Source organism: Bubalus bubalis, chromosome 13 (assembly GCF_019923935.1).
Source record: "Bubalus bubalis isolate 160015118507 breed Murrah chromosome 13, NDDB_SH_1, whole genome shotgun sequence".
NCBI classification, from domain to species: domain Eukaryota; kingdom Metazoa; phylum Chordata; class Mammalia; order Artiodactyla; family Bovidae; genus Bubalus; species Bubalus bubalis.
This window is the reverse complement of record NC_059169.1, coordinates 28,718,948-28,732,780: the sequence shown is the minus strand read 5'-3', so window position 1 is coordinate 28,732,780 and position 13,833 is coordinate 28,718,948.

Genomic DNA, 13,833 nt, shown 5'->3' with positions numbered 1-13,833 from the left:
AATGGATATTTTAGAATGTCACAGAAAGAAGAAATTTTTCTAATAATTCCCCTCCCCAGGAAGTCTTCCTGCTTGGCAAAGGACAGAGAAGAGATTATACGTGGCAGGAGGTGATTAGACCTAGAAAAGGTAGAGCAGAAACATGTAATAGAAATGAACAATGTGCTAGTCACAGGGTAATAAAAATTAAAGTGGAGGGTGAAAAATTTGGCTTAAAGCTCAACATTCAGAAAACAAAGATCATGGCATCCAGTCCCATCACTTCATGGGAAATAGATGGGGAAACAGTGTCAGACTTTATTTTTTGGGGCTCCAAAATCACTGCAGATGGTGACTGCAGCCATGAAACTAAAAGATGCTTACTCCTTGGAAGGAAAGTTATGACCAACCTAGATAGCATATTGAAAAGTAGAGACATTACTTTGCCAACAAAGGTCCATCTAGTCAAAGTTATGGTTTTTCCTGTGGTAATGTATGGATGTGAGAGTTGGACTGTGAAGAAAGCTGAGCACCAAAGAATTGATGCTTTTGAACTGTGGTGTTGGAGAAGACTCTTGAGAGTCCCTTGGACTGCAAGAAGATCCAACCAGTCCATTCTGAAGGAGATCAGCCCTGGCATTTCTTTGGAAGGTATGATGCTAAAGCTCAAACTCCAGTACTTTGGCCACCTCATGCAAAGAGTTGACTCACTGGAAAAGACTCTGATGCTGGGAGGGATTGGGGGCAGGAGGAGAAGGGGACAATAGAGGATGAGATGGCTGGATGGCATCACTGACTCGATGGACGTGAGTCTGAGTGAACTCTGGGAGTTGGTGATGGGCAGGGAGGCCTGGAGTGCTACAATTCATGGGGTCACAAAGAGTCGGAGATGACTGAGCGTCTGAACTGAACTGAACTGAACTGATGCACCCCATGGGTTGTCCATGACTCAAATCATGGTAGTCATAAGTCAGAGAAATATTCATAGCTAACAGGCAGCAAATTAATTAACAACATCTTCTAGTCATGTAATGAGACCTTATGTTGTTTCTCATCTCTTCTCTTAGTACCACTATTTTAAGAAAGATTTAATTTCTAAGAGCCAGACGACAACCCATCTTTTTCTGTCTCCTGGTCACAACTCTAGTTTTGACTAGGTCAAATAAAAATAAGTTTTGGGTTAGATGTGAAATAGACATATTAAAAAAGCAAATAAGTGTATACAAGTGTCATAAAGTAACTGGAAAATTATGGAAACTGGATAAGAAGTGGTTAACACAAATGCTATCAAGAGGTGAAGTAAACACATGCATTATAACAACAGTCTTTGAAAAAGTTAGTTTTTTTTCTTGTGTACATTATACATCTCAACAATATCTCAATTTAAATAATATATATGTGTGCGTTCAGTCATGTCCGATTGTTTGCAGTCCCATGGACTGTGGCTCACCAGGCTCCTCTGTCCATGGAATTTTCCTGGCAAGAATACTGGAGTGGGTTGCCATTCCCTACTCCTGGGGATCTTCCTGACCCTGGGATGGAACCCGTATCTCATGCATCTCCTGCATCGGCCAGTGAATTCTTTACCACCACCACCACCAAATACCTGAGTGTGTGTGCACATGCACGTTCATGCACTTAGTCGCTAAGTCATTTCTGACTCTTTCCCAACCCCATGGACTGAGGCACGGCCAGGCTCCTCTGTCCATGGGATTTTTCAGTCAAGAATATATGTATATACTATAAATACTGGGAAAGCTCTTCCAGAAGTTTTGGTATGCTATACATACTGGTTTAAGGAGCTACAGGGTTTGATTTTTCACTATCCTAAAGAGAATGTAAATTGTAAATAAAACATAGCCACTAATTTGTGCAACATTATTTTTGTGGCAAACATAAAAGTTTTACTTTTAAAACCTCTAATTATTCAGGTGAATAATACAAATCAGTAAACCTTTTCCTAACTTACAGCACTATTCTTAAAGCACAGAGATAATGTGGTTGGGGCGGGAGATTTACTTTGTATGCAGTGTTTTAGCCTTTGCAAATTCACCGAAACTGCATGCATCTCACAAACTTTCATTTTGAATCATCTGGCAAATGTTTCTGAAACTCCCATGTAATTGAATGATTCAGAAAATTCTCAGAGATTCTTAGCATGATTCATTATTCCACTTTTAACCTTCTTGGATTTAATATGGAGCTTAAGATAGCCATTTCTATTTTCTTTCCACATTTATTACCATAATAACCAGTGAAGAGGCAAGTATATGCTTTGCCATCTATTCTATCTACAGCAATAACTTATAAAAACATGAAAACTGTTTATCTCATGATACTCAGCCTTGCTTAAATTATATCTTGGATAAAAGATAAGAGTCAAATTAATGATAAGCTGTGTCTTTGTTCACCTTTTTTTTCAGTATAGAGTTTAGAGAGATTCCAAACAGGGATTTTAGACTGATTATAAAATGAGAAATTATGGAGTCTTAAAAATAAGTAATCTATGAAGTAAAAATCAACATTTTAATGAAATGTTTTGATTTTAATTTATCTCTTTTGAGATAGTAGGATTGAACATACCATGAATTTATATCAAACAGTGTAGTGCCGAAGTATGCTAGTTAGCTCTTCCTAAATAATTTGTCATTTTCACTTATACAAAGAATATAAGCAATGATGAAGCACAAGATGGAATCAAGGTTTCCAGGAGAAATATCAATAACCTCAGATACATAGATGACACCACCCTTATGGTAGAACGTGAAGAAGAACTAAAGAACCTCTTGATGAAAATGAAAGAAGAGAGTGAAAAGTTGGCTTAAAATTCAACATTCAAAAAACTAAGATCATCACATCCAGTCCCATCACTTCATGGTAAGTAGATGGGGAAACAATGGAAACAATGACAGACTATTTCCTTGGGCTCCAAAATCACTGCAAATGGTAACTGTAGCCATGAAATTAAAAGATGCTTGCTCTTTGGAAGAAAAGTTATGACCAACCTAGACAGCATATTAAGAAGCAGAGACATTATTTTGAGTAACTGGTGGGCATAATTTATCACCTTTCTTGAGCAGTTTATTCAGTTTGAAGGATTGCTAAGTACATTATTATTCTTCAGCCAATGGAAATAGAAGATATAGTTGGGTACCATTCATTATTGTAAGCATAGTGCCTACAGATGAGACATACAAACCATGTAGTCTTACTCTTTTTATTCTCCTTTCTGGCATAATCAGTATTCTGTACATGCAAATAAGAACCAGAAGCATCTACTTTAACTCCAAGATCTGAGCTGCAGTGACAGCTGCGAGATTGTTCTTCTTATAGAAATATGTCCTAAATAGATTTAGAAGCAGATTGAACCTTAAGATAGGCATATGACTAATTAAGAGAAAATACATAATTCTCTCTCCTTTGAAAATTTACATTAATTAGGAAAGAACTGCAAGATATTAGAAGAAAAACTCCAAATCACTCAAAATACAAACAAGGAATCCTTATAGTATTAAGACTTAAAATTATTTACACAATTGTATTGATTTGAAATCAATAATGATCATGTGAGTTCCACTCTAACAACTGAGAAATTTTCTTGGTTGCATCACTTGTTAAATAAGATAGAAAGAAATTCAAAATGAAAGTAAGTCTTTTCAGTGGTGCAGGATGTACAAGCAAAGTTACGAGGTTTTATTTTAGGAAATATTTGCTCAGAGTAAATTGAGATATGTCAATATTCACTTTTCAACCAAGTAATTCAAATTATTCATATTTATAAATATCTGTATTTATTGATTTTTTCTTTTTTGACTCATGCTTGCTTTTGTGGCTCAAACTTTTAAAAACTGTTTTAATATTATTCATGATAAATAGCTCAAAATTGTTTATACTTTTAACTTTTTGTAATCATTATAGTAAATAAATAATACATTTGTGTTTTGAAGTGAGTCTAATAATGACATAGTTTTGTGTTTATTATAAATGAAATTGAGAATCTAAATATCTAATAAATCATTAAGTAAATGTGAAGTAAGTGATCTTAGTATTGCTGTTGTTGTTCAATCACTAAACCCTGTCGGTCTTTTTGTGACCCTATGGACTACAGTACACCAGGCTCCTGTGTTCTCTACTATGAGTAGGAGTTTGCTCAAATTCATGTCCATTGAGTCAGTGATGCTCTCTAACCACCTCATCCTCTCTTGCCCCCTTCTTCTTTTGCTTTCAGTCTTTCCCAGCATCAAGGTCTTTTCTAATGAGTCTGCTCTTTGCATCAGGTGGCTAGAGTATTGGAGCCTCAACCTCATTCAGGGTTGATTTCCTTTAGGATAGACTGACTTGATCTCCTTGCAATCTAAGGGACTCAAAGATATATAGTATTAATTTTTACTTAATATTTTGAAATGCTTCAGTTATATGCAGTGAATAACTTTTCTAAAATACTGATTTTTATGTAAACTTAAGGATAATTTTTTGTAAATGAAAGAAAAAGTTGTTGAAACAAACTGAAATATGATGAGTATAAAGTTAAATGTTCTTGTAAACTCAATGATTTTTCTTCTTTAAAATTTCTTTTTCTTGTAATTCAAACTGTTCCTGTCTTCAGACATGCTAAAATGCATCTAAAGAATTAATACATCACCTAACAATTTATAGGACGCCTACTGTATTGATTTTGTTTTGTCGCTGTAACAAATTGTCAGAATTTTAGTGGCTCAAAGCAGCCACTAAAACAGATTTATTACCTAAAAATTTTGGAAAGAAAGTGCCTGAATTCACTAGGCTTAAATCATGAGTGGGCATGCCGTGTTTCTCTCTGGAGCATCTTGGAGAGAAACACTCCTCCGTTCTCTTTGCTTCTAGAGGATGGTCCCCTTCCAGCAATAGCAAATGATCCGTGCTTCCACTGTCAAATCTTCTCTGACTAATGATCTGCTTCCTTCTTAAAAGGACACTTGTGATTACATTGGGCCCATCCACATATTCCCAAATAATTGTTCCAGCTAAAGATCCCAAATTTAGTCAATTTTTCACATATTAAAAATTCCTGAAGATTAGGATATAGGTATCTTTGGAGAGTCATTATTCTACACACCTACTGTAAAGAATAGTTGATACATAAGTGAAAACAAAAGTGAAGTAGTCCATAGAACTTGAACACCAGAGAACACTGCAAATATTGAAAATGAAATATTAGTAATAAGAGTAAGATATATGGGTTAAATTTCCAAATATATTCAGAATTCAGACCTTGATGTTACTTTAAATAGTTTTTAAATATTTTTATCTTCAGAGCTGTTTGTGATCTTAAGAGAGAACCACAAGATTTGTGAATATTGCCCTCGTCATAAAGTGGAGAATTGGGTGAGGACATTGCAGAGCTAATACTGTTATAGCTATAAATGGTTGATTTAGCACATGCAAGTGTTCGCTATAAAATGAACAAGCTTGCTAATTTTTTTAGAGAAAAAAATTCAAGAAATTTTAAAAATGAAAGCATTATATAATATACATTTTAGGGAGTGTGAAACTAAATAGCACAAATATCTGATGAGAACTGCCAGATATTATTAAGGGCCAGATAGTAGTCAATAAGCATTACCTTGTATCATCACTTGTTATAACACTTTCTTTAATAGTATCTATCAGCTTGGGTTTAAGACAGGGTGAGGTATTGTCATACAGCTATCTTAAAAATAATTTTGCAATGAAATTTATAATGTATACATAAAAATAGTTGAAGTAAATAGACTCTGCAAGCTTAGCTGAGTGCAAGGAAGCAAAGACAGATAGGTTCCTATGGATACAAAAAAAAAAAAAGTAGCGAAGGAAGAGCATCAGTTCTAGTGAGACTTGAGATATTTGCATTAGGAGTAATCACCAAGGAATTTGAATTAGTAGGAGGCTGTCCTTCTGAATGGCATAAGACTGTCAATTTAAACATTCTATTATGAGGTCAAAGAATGGGATAGAAAGGAGAGTGTAAAGATTAAATAAAGACATTAAACTAAGAAACTGAATGCTTAAAGTTTCAATATCTAGTGGAGAAATATGTTGCCATTTATATCTCTCTCACTAGTTCTAGGCATAATACAATAAATAAAGCTTTTTTTTATTACATCATCTTTTCTGGATTATCCTTCTTTCATTCTCATTCTGAATGCTCATCAATCCCTTTCCTTGCCCACACTGAAAAATCTATTTTATAATTTGAAATATTTGCATTTATATTTATTTTTATATCTAAGACTTAAAAAATGCTTGTACTCATAGTTAGATGCCTCCTTTTTCCCTGAGTAGCTAATTTAAGATGTCTCTATTAAAGCATATTCAAGGAAGTTGTTGACCTTTTAGTAAAATGTCTAAAACACAATTTGGCCTGTAGGTTCCCCTGCTTTTCTTTGATCTTTCACCCACAGATTTTCTGACTTATCCTCTTTTATTAGGAAAAATGGAAGACAGAAATAATAGATGGATAAGTAGAAACTGTTCAAAAAATGTCAGCAAATCTCCTAGTTTTTTTTTTACTGACCAGAAACACAGAGGAGGAGTAAGTTTCCTGTACAGAATAAGGTTATTGGATAAGGGAGAGGATTCATGGAGGTCAGTTAAGAATAGGCAGTAAATCCAAACAGATTGAGTTAAGGAGGTTTCATCAATCCATATGTATAAAGTAAATGGCAGATGATTTGTTAGCACAATAAAGACTATAGGATGTCAGAGGAAGATTTGTTATTTTAGTCACAAAAATGTCACAGAGAAAATAGGACCTCAGTGGTATATGCAAGGAAAGCTCCACTGAGTGGGTTTTGTGTGTGGGGAATGACATGTATACCATGATTACATCTTGGTATATGCTGCGTTATTTTTGATTTTCACTGATTAATACATTACAGAAGGTGAACGATTAAAAACTTCTCCATCATAGTATATGAATCTACATTTTGAAATTATTCATATATTTGAGAATTTTGTGGCTAGTATCTTCTTAAGTTATTATATTATTTTTATATGAATTTTGCTTACTTTGTGCCAGAATATGATATTCCTTAAAAAAAATCTACTTTAACTTTATATTTTATAAAAAACACTTATTTAAAAATATATTTGGAAAATTTACAGATATTATTTTGGCTTATGCCTTTAATTTCATGTTGGTCAGATAATTGATGATTAATCATAATAAAATAAGATTAGGAAAGTATTATGATGATAATGAATGTATCTGATGTTCCCAGGTACTTAAAGCAAGAATGGGGGATTCCCTGGTGGCTCAGATGATAAAGCATCTGCCTGCAATGCAGGAGACCCCGGTTCGATCCCCGAGTCAGGAAGATCCCCTGGAGAAGGAAATGGCGACCCACTCCAGTACTCTTGCCTAGAAAATTTCATGGATGGAGGAGCCTGGTAGGCTACAGTCCATGGGGTTGCAAAGAGTCAGACACGACTGAGTGACTTCACTCACTCACTAAAGCAAGAATAAGTACTAAAATCCTAGATTATTTGAAATTAATGTGGACATCTTCAGGATTAGAGTCATTTTTTTCTACATAGAATTCATTTTTTTTTTTAAGAGTTACTCCTCACTATTGGAAGTATATGTGAGCCCCAAGCCCCAAAGACTTTAGCTAAAGTTCTGGAGCTGTCATTTAGTAGTTTTCTAAGGTTAAATTAGTTATTTTCTCAGAGGCCCATTTTCTTTATTTATAAAAAACCAACAGTGATGATTTTTATAACAGTGATGATATTCATAAAAAATCAGCAGCCATCATGGAAGTAAAAAGCACAACCATCATACTCCAAAATATATTAAAATAAGATATAAAACATCTAAGAAAATTAATATTCATATCTACACAAAATGCATGCTTTCTCTGGAGGCAAAAACTGGTAATCTATACTGTGATCATGGGACTTTTTAGTGAGCAAAACAACAAAATTGAAAGCTGGTTATAGAATTTTCTCAGTGTAACATATTTGTCTACAATAAATAAAATCATTTACCACTTTGACCAGATACACTATTTTATTCAGTTTATTTCTTCAGGTATGGCAGATACTTGATAAAAAACAAATCCATTGTTTGGATGGACTTAAATAATATGTCTCTCTCAATATATATATATATATATATATATATATATATATATATTCACATACACATATATATGCATAAATACATATACATATATTTTTCATTTCCACAGTTACCTGAGGACTTGACAGTAATACTTGACACTTTCCTATAAAAAAAAATGTGGGTAATTTTAAAATAGGAAATGCCTAGTTAAATTAATGGTGAGCCACAAAAAATTAACAAAGTACACTTGAAAGAAAGGTCCAACCATGAAGTGCTAAATTTAGTACCTGGAAAGGGTTATAAAATGTTAGAAGTTTCAATATAAATATTTAGACATAAGACCGCACTTAGGAACCAGATTCAGAAATCACCTAGTTCATAAATTTCAACTGTAGAACATAGATAATAGCTTCTAGAGTATTATAGTACATTTCAGAACATCTTGATTTCTGAAGGCAGACTATTAATGTGTTTTGAGGAAAGAAGAAATAAAGGGAAAAAAAGTACAAAGTAGTCTTTAGTTGCAAATAAGACAATAATATGAATGCATAGCTTGACATTAATAACAAGAATTAGACATCATTCAAGTTTGAAATTTGGGTCAACTGAAAAATGCCCAAGGTATAGTTTTTCCCTTATCCAGCCAGTATTTCTATAAACACTCAGCATATGTTCATAAGTTGCTTATAAATGGTGACCATAAGATACAGTTGCTGCTAAGTCGCTTCAGTCGTGTCCAACTCTGTGCGACCCCATAGACGGCAGCCCACCAGGCTCCCCCATCCCTGGGATTCTCCAGGCAAGAACACTGGAGTGGGTTGCCATTTCCTTCTCCAATGAAAGTGAAAAGTGAAAGTGAAGTCACTCAGTCGTGTCCGACTCGTAGCGACCCCATGGACTGCAGCCTACTAGGCTCCTCTGTCCATGGGATTTTCCAGGCAAGAGTACTGGAGTCGGGTGCCATTGCCTTCTCCGAAGATATAGTTAGTATATTCTAAACTGTCAGAGAATGAGGAGCTTCCAAGAGCATGGGGAAAAAAATCTGTCTGTGAAAACTTAAGCAATCTCTGCAGCTGCTAAGTTGCTTCAGTCGTGTCTGACTCTGCGACCCCATGGAAGGCAGCCCACCAGGCTCCTCTGTCCACGGGATTCTCTAGGCAAGATACTAGGGTGGGTTGCCATTTCCTTCTCCAATGCACGCATGCATGCTAAGGAAGCCATCTCTAACCTGATAGAATTATTACTCTCAGCCATCGATCACCATACAGAGTAATAAATCCACATGGGTAATCTGTAAACCATAGATTCATAAAATTGTCATTATTTTCTATCTCCCTTGTCCTAGCAAACTAGGCTTTTTCTGACTGTATCTCTTGGCATCTTTTTGTCAAATATATCATTGTGACATCTGTGAAAATCAATGTGAGAATTAGAAATGAAATAAAATGTAATGAGCAAACAGATTTGCAGAGACATAACAAAAGATTAAAATAAATAGTAGTACCAGAATATAAGAAGACAGAACAATGTTTTTTATTGGACCTTCAGAATTTGGTGTTTGGTGATGGAAGAAGAAATTTTTCACTGGAGCATTTTTCACTCTGATTTGAGTCACTAATGCCTGATACTAACCTATATGATGTACTGTGAATCATGCAAACTTCGTTTCTCTGGTTATTTTTGTTGGTTCTATGAAAGTAACAGGGATACTTACAGTCTTCCAGAGGAAATAGGAACAGAAAAGTTAATATATTATTTCAAAAAATTTGACTTTTGGGACATATTCTGCTTGACAATAATGAGTTAAAAAATTACAAAGATGCTAGTTACTATTTTATTATGATTTATGGCACAATTAACTGGCTATTGGAAATTTGGATCATTGGAATCCTGTGATACATGGCATCTGTCTTAAGGCTTTGTAAAAATTGGAATTTCACATCAAATGTTCTTGTGGCAAAAAATATAAAATGACAGAAGTCCTCATGTGTCTATCCAATATGCTCTGTGACCAACCTATCCTAGCTCTTAGCTCAAGAGTGTTAAAGCCAGGTGGCAAGTGCTCTCACAGCTTTTTAAGTTCTTGATCTGTGTCCATCAAATGTGCAGCTTTGGTTTCCAAGATTCCCTTTAGCAATAGATTGATAATTCGCTCCACAGATTTCCTTGTAACATGGATGCCCTAATGGCTTTTCATAGTCTGACTTGTGTCTACTTTTTATTTTGATGATTCAATATATTTACATTTTTCATCTTAGTTTCACCGGGTACTCCATCAGTTTATGCAGCAGACTTATTTTGAGGACTTGTGAGTCTCCTAGCTGTTGTCCCTTGTGGGCATTGGAATTCTTTATTGAGTCCCTAAATGGTTGCCACTCACTGCAGAGTCCCGTTATGACTACTTAGAAAATTTCCTGGGGCCCCAGCACCTTTCTGGGAACAATTTTTTTTTTAACATTTTCTTGGATAGGAAAGCTAGCACAAAAAGGAGTGAAACTCAAATCCAACAGTGACTTACCCAGAGGAGAGTGAACTGAAAGGGTTCAGAAGGCATCTTTGCTGTGAGCATGCCATTAGAAGGTCGCTTTGAATCCCATCTTCTTGACCAAAAACTATTAAGGAATAATTAACAAAGACAATTTAGTTAACAAAATCTTTATTAAATACTCCCTAAACAGTACTGCAAGTTAAGCCAGAAGACTTCCCATAGAATAAAGTGTATAGAAAAAGGAAGGGAAAAATAGAAAATATCTGATAGGTTAGGACTACATAATCAAACTTGTTTAAGGTAAGAAACAAGGTTTCTTGGTGTTTGGAGATTGACTGACTGAATATACTGTGTTTCTGGTCTAGCACAGCATTTATTGAAACACAGAAGTTTGGTTTGCTGATATAGGATCCTGGGCAAGAGAAATTTATTTCAACACTAGTAAGTACATTTCCAGGAGCTGAGTGTGGCTCAGATCATGAACTCATTATTGCCAAATTCAGACTAAAATTGAAGAAAGTAGGGAAAACCACTAGACCATTCAGGTAAGACCTAAAGCAAATCCCTTATGATTATACAGTGGAAGTGAGAAATAGATTTAAGGGACTAGATCTGATAGATAGAATGCCTGAAGAACTATGGACGGAGGTTTGTGACATTGTACAGGAGACAGGGATCAAGACCATCTGCATGGAAAAGAAATGCAAAAAAAGCAAAATGGCTGTCTGGGGAGGCCTTACAAAAATAGCTGTGAAAAGAAGAGAAGCTAAAAGCAAAGGAGAAAAGGAAATATATAAGCACCTGAATGCAGAGTTACAAAGAATAGCAAGAAGAGATAAGAAAGACTTCCTCAGCAAACAATGCAAAGAAACAGAGGAAAACAACAGAATGGCAAAGACTAGAGATCTCTTTAAGAAACTTAGAGATACCAAGGGAACATTTCACGCAAAGAAGGGCTCGATAAAGGACAGAAATGGTACGGACCTAACAGAAGCAGAAGATATTAAGAAGAGGTGGCAAGAATATACAGAAGAACTGTACAAAAAAGATCTTCACGACCCAGATAAATCACCATCGTGTGATCACTCACTTAGACCCGGACATCCTGGAATGTGAAGTCAAGTGGGCCTTAGGAAGCATCACTACGAACAAAGCTAGTGGAGGTGATGGAATTCCAGTTGAGCTATTTCAAATTCTGAAAGATGATGCTGTGAAAGTGCTGCACTCAATATGCCAGCAAATTTGGAAAACTCAGCAGTGGCCACAGGATTGGAAAAGGTCAGTCTTCATTCCAATCCCAAAGAAAGGCAATGCCAAAGAATGCTCAAACTACCACACGAAAGCACTCATCTCACACGCTAGTAAAGTAATGCTCAAAATTCTCCAAGCCAGGCTTCAGCAATACATGAACTGTGAATTTCCAGATGTTCAAGCTGGTTTTAGAGAAGGCAGAAGAACCAGAAATCAAATTGCCAACATCCGCTGGAACATCGAAAAAGCAAGAGAGTTCCAGAAAAACATCTATTTCTGCTTTATTGACTATGTCAAAGCCTTTGACTGTGTGGATTACAATAAACTGTGGAAAATTCTGAAAGAGATGGGAATACCAGACCGCTTGACCTGCCTCTTGAGAAATTTGTATGCAGGTCAGGAAGTAACAGTTAGAACTGGACATGGAACAACAGACTGGTTGCAAATAGGAAAAGGAGTACGTCAAGGCTGTGTATTGTCACCCTGCTTATTTAAATTATATGCCAAGTACATCATGAAAAACGCTGGGCTGAAAGAAGAACAAGCTGGAATCAAGATTGCTGGGAGAAATCTCAAAAACCTCAGATATGCAGATGACACCACCTTTATGGTAGAAAGTGAAGAGGAACTTAAAAGCTTTTTATGAAGGTGAAAGAGGAGAGTGAAAAAGTTGGCTTGAAGCCCAACATTCAGAAAACGAAGATCATGGCATCTGGTCCCATCACTTCATGGCAAATAGATGTGGAAACAGTGTCAGACTTTATTTTTGGGGGGCTCCAAAATCACTGCAGATGGTGAGCATTAAAATATGCTTACTCCTTGGAAGAAAAGTTATGACCAACCTAGATAGCATATTCAAAAGCAGAGACATTACTTTGCCAACAAAGGTCTGTCTAGTCAAGGATATGGTTCTTCCTGTGGTCATGTATGGATGTGAGAGTTAGACTGTGAAGAAAGCTGAGTGCCAAAGAATTGGTGCTTTTGAACTGTGGTGTTGGAGAAGACTCTTGAGAGTCCCTTCGACTGCAAGGAGATCCAACCAGTCCATTCTGAAGGAGATCAACCCTGGCATTTCTTTGGAAGGACTGATGCTAAAGCTGAAACTCCAGGACTTTGACCACCTCATGAGAAGAGTTGACTCATTGGAAAAGTCTCTGATGCTGGGAGGGATTGGGGGTAGGAGGAGAAGGGGACGACAGAGGATGAGATGGCTGGATGGCATCACTGACTCGATGGACGTGAGTCTGAGTGAACTCCGAGAGTTGGTAATGGACAGGGAAGCCTGGCGTGCTGCAATTCATGGGGTCGCAAAGAGTCGGACACGACTGATTGACTGAACTGAACTGAACTGAACTGAAGTACATTTCATTTGAGAAAAAATTTTCCATAGGGCATTTACTCTATGTGGAATCAAACAGGTTATTCCTGTGATGTATTCTAGAATTCCAGCCAAGGCTTTGCCACAATGTCAGGTCAATCCCTGCTCCCAAAGCTAGTTACATGATTACAGTGTTAGGAGGCTGAGTCTTAGATTGTAGTGTTTATGCATTTATGGTTCAGTATATCCTGGCTGACATGGAACAACACTGGTTCCAAATCAGGAAAGGAGTAGGTCAAGGCTGCATATTGTAACCTTGCTTATTTAACTTATGTGTAGAGTACATCATGTGAAATGCTGGGCTGGATGAAGCACAAGCTGGAATCAAGATTGCGGTAAAAATATCCATAACCTCAGATATGCAGATGAGAACACCCTTATGGCACAAAGCCTAGAAGAACTAAACAGCCTTTTGATGAAAGTACAGCACACCAGGCCTCCCTATGCATCACCAACTTCTGGAGTTTACTCAAACTCATGTGCATTGCGTTGATGATGCCATCCAACTATCTCATGCTCTGTTGTCCCCTTCTCCTCCTGCCTTCAATCTTTCCCAGCATCAGAGTCTTCTCAAATGAGTCAGTTCTTCACATCACGTGGCCAAAGTATTGGAGTTTCAGCTTCAGCATCAGTCCTTCCAATGAATGTTTAGGACTG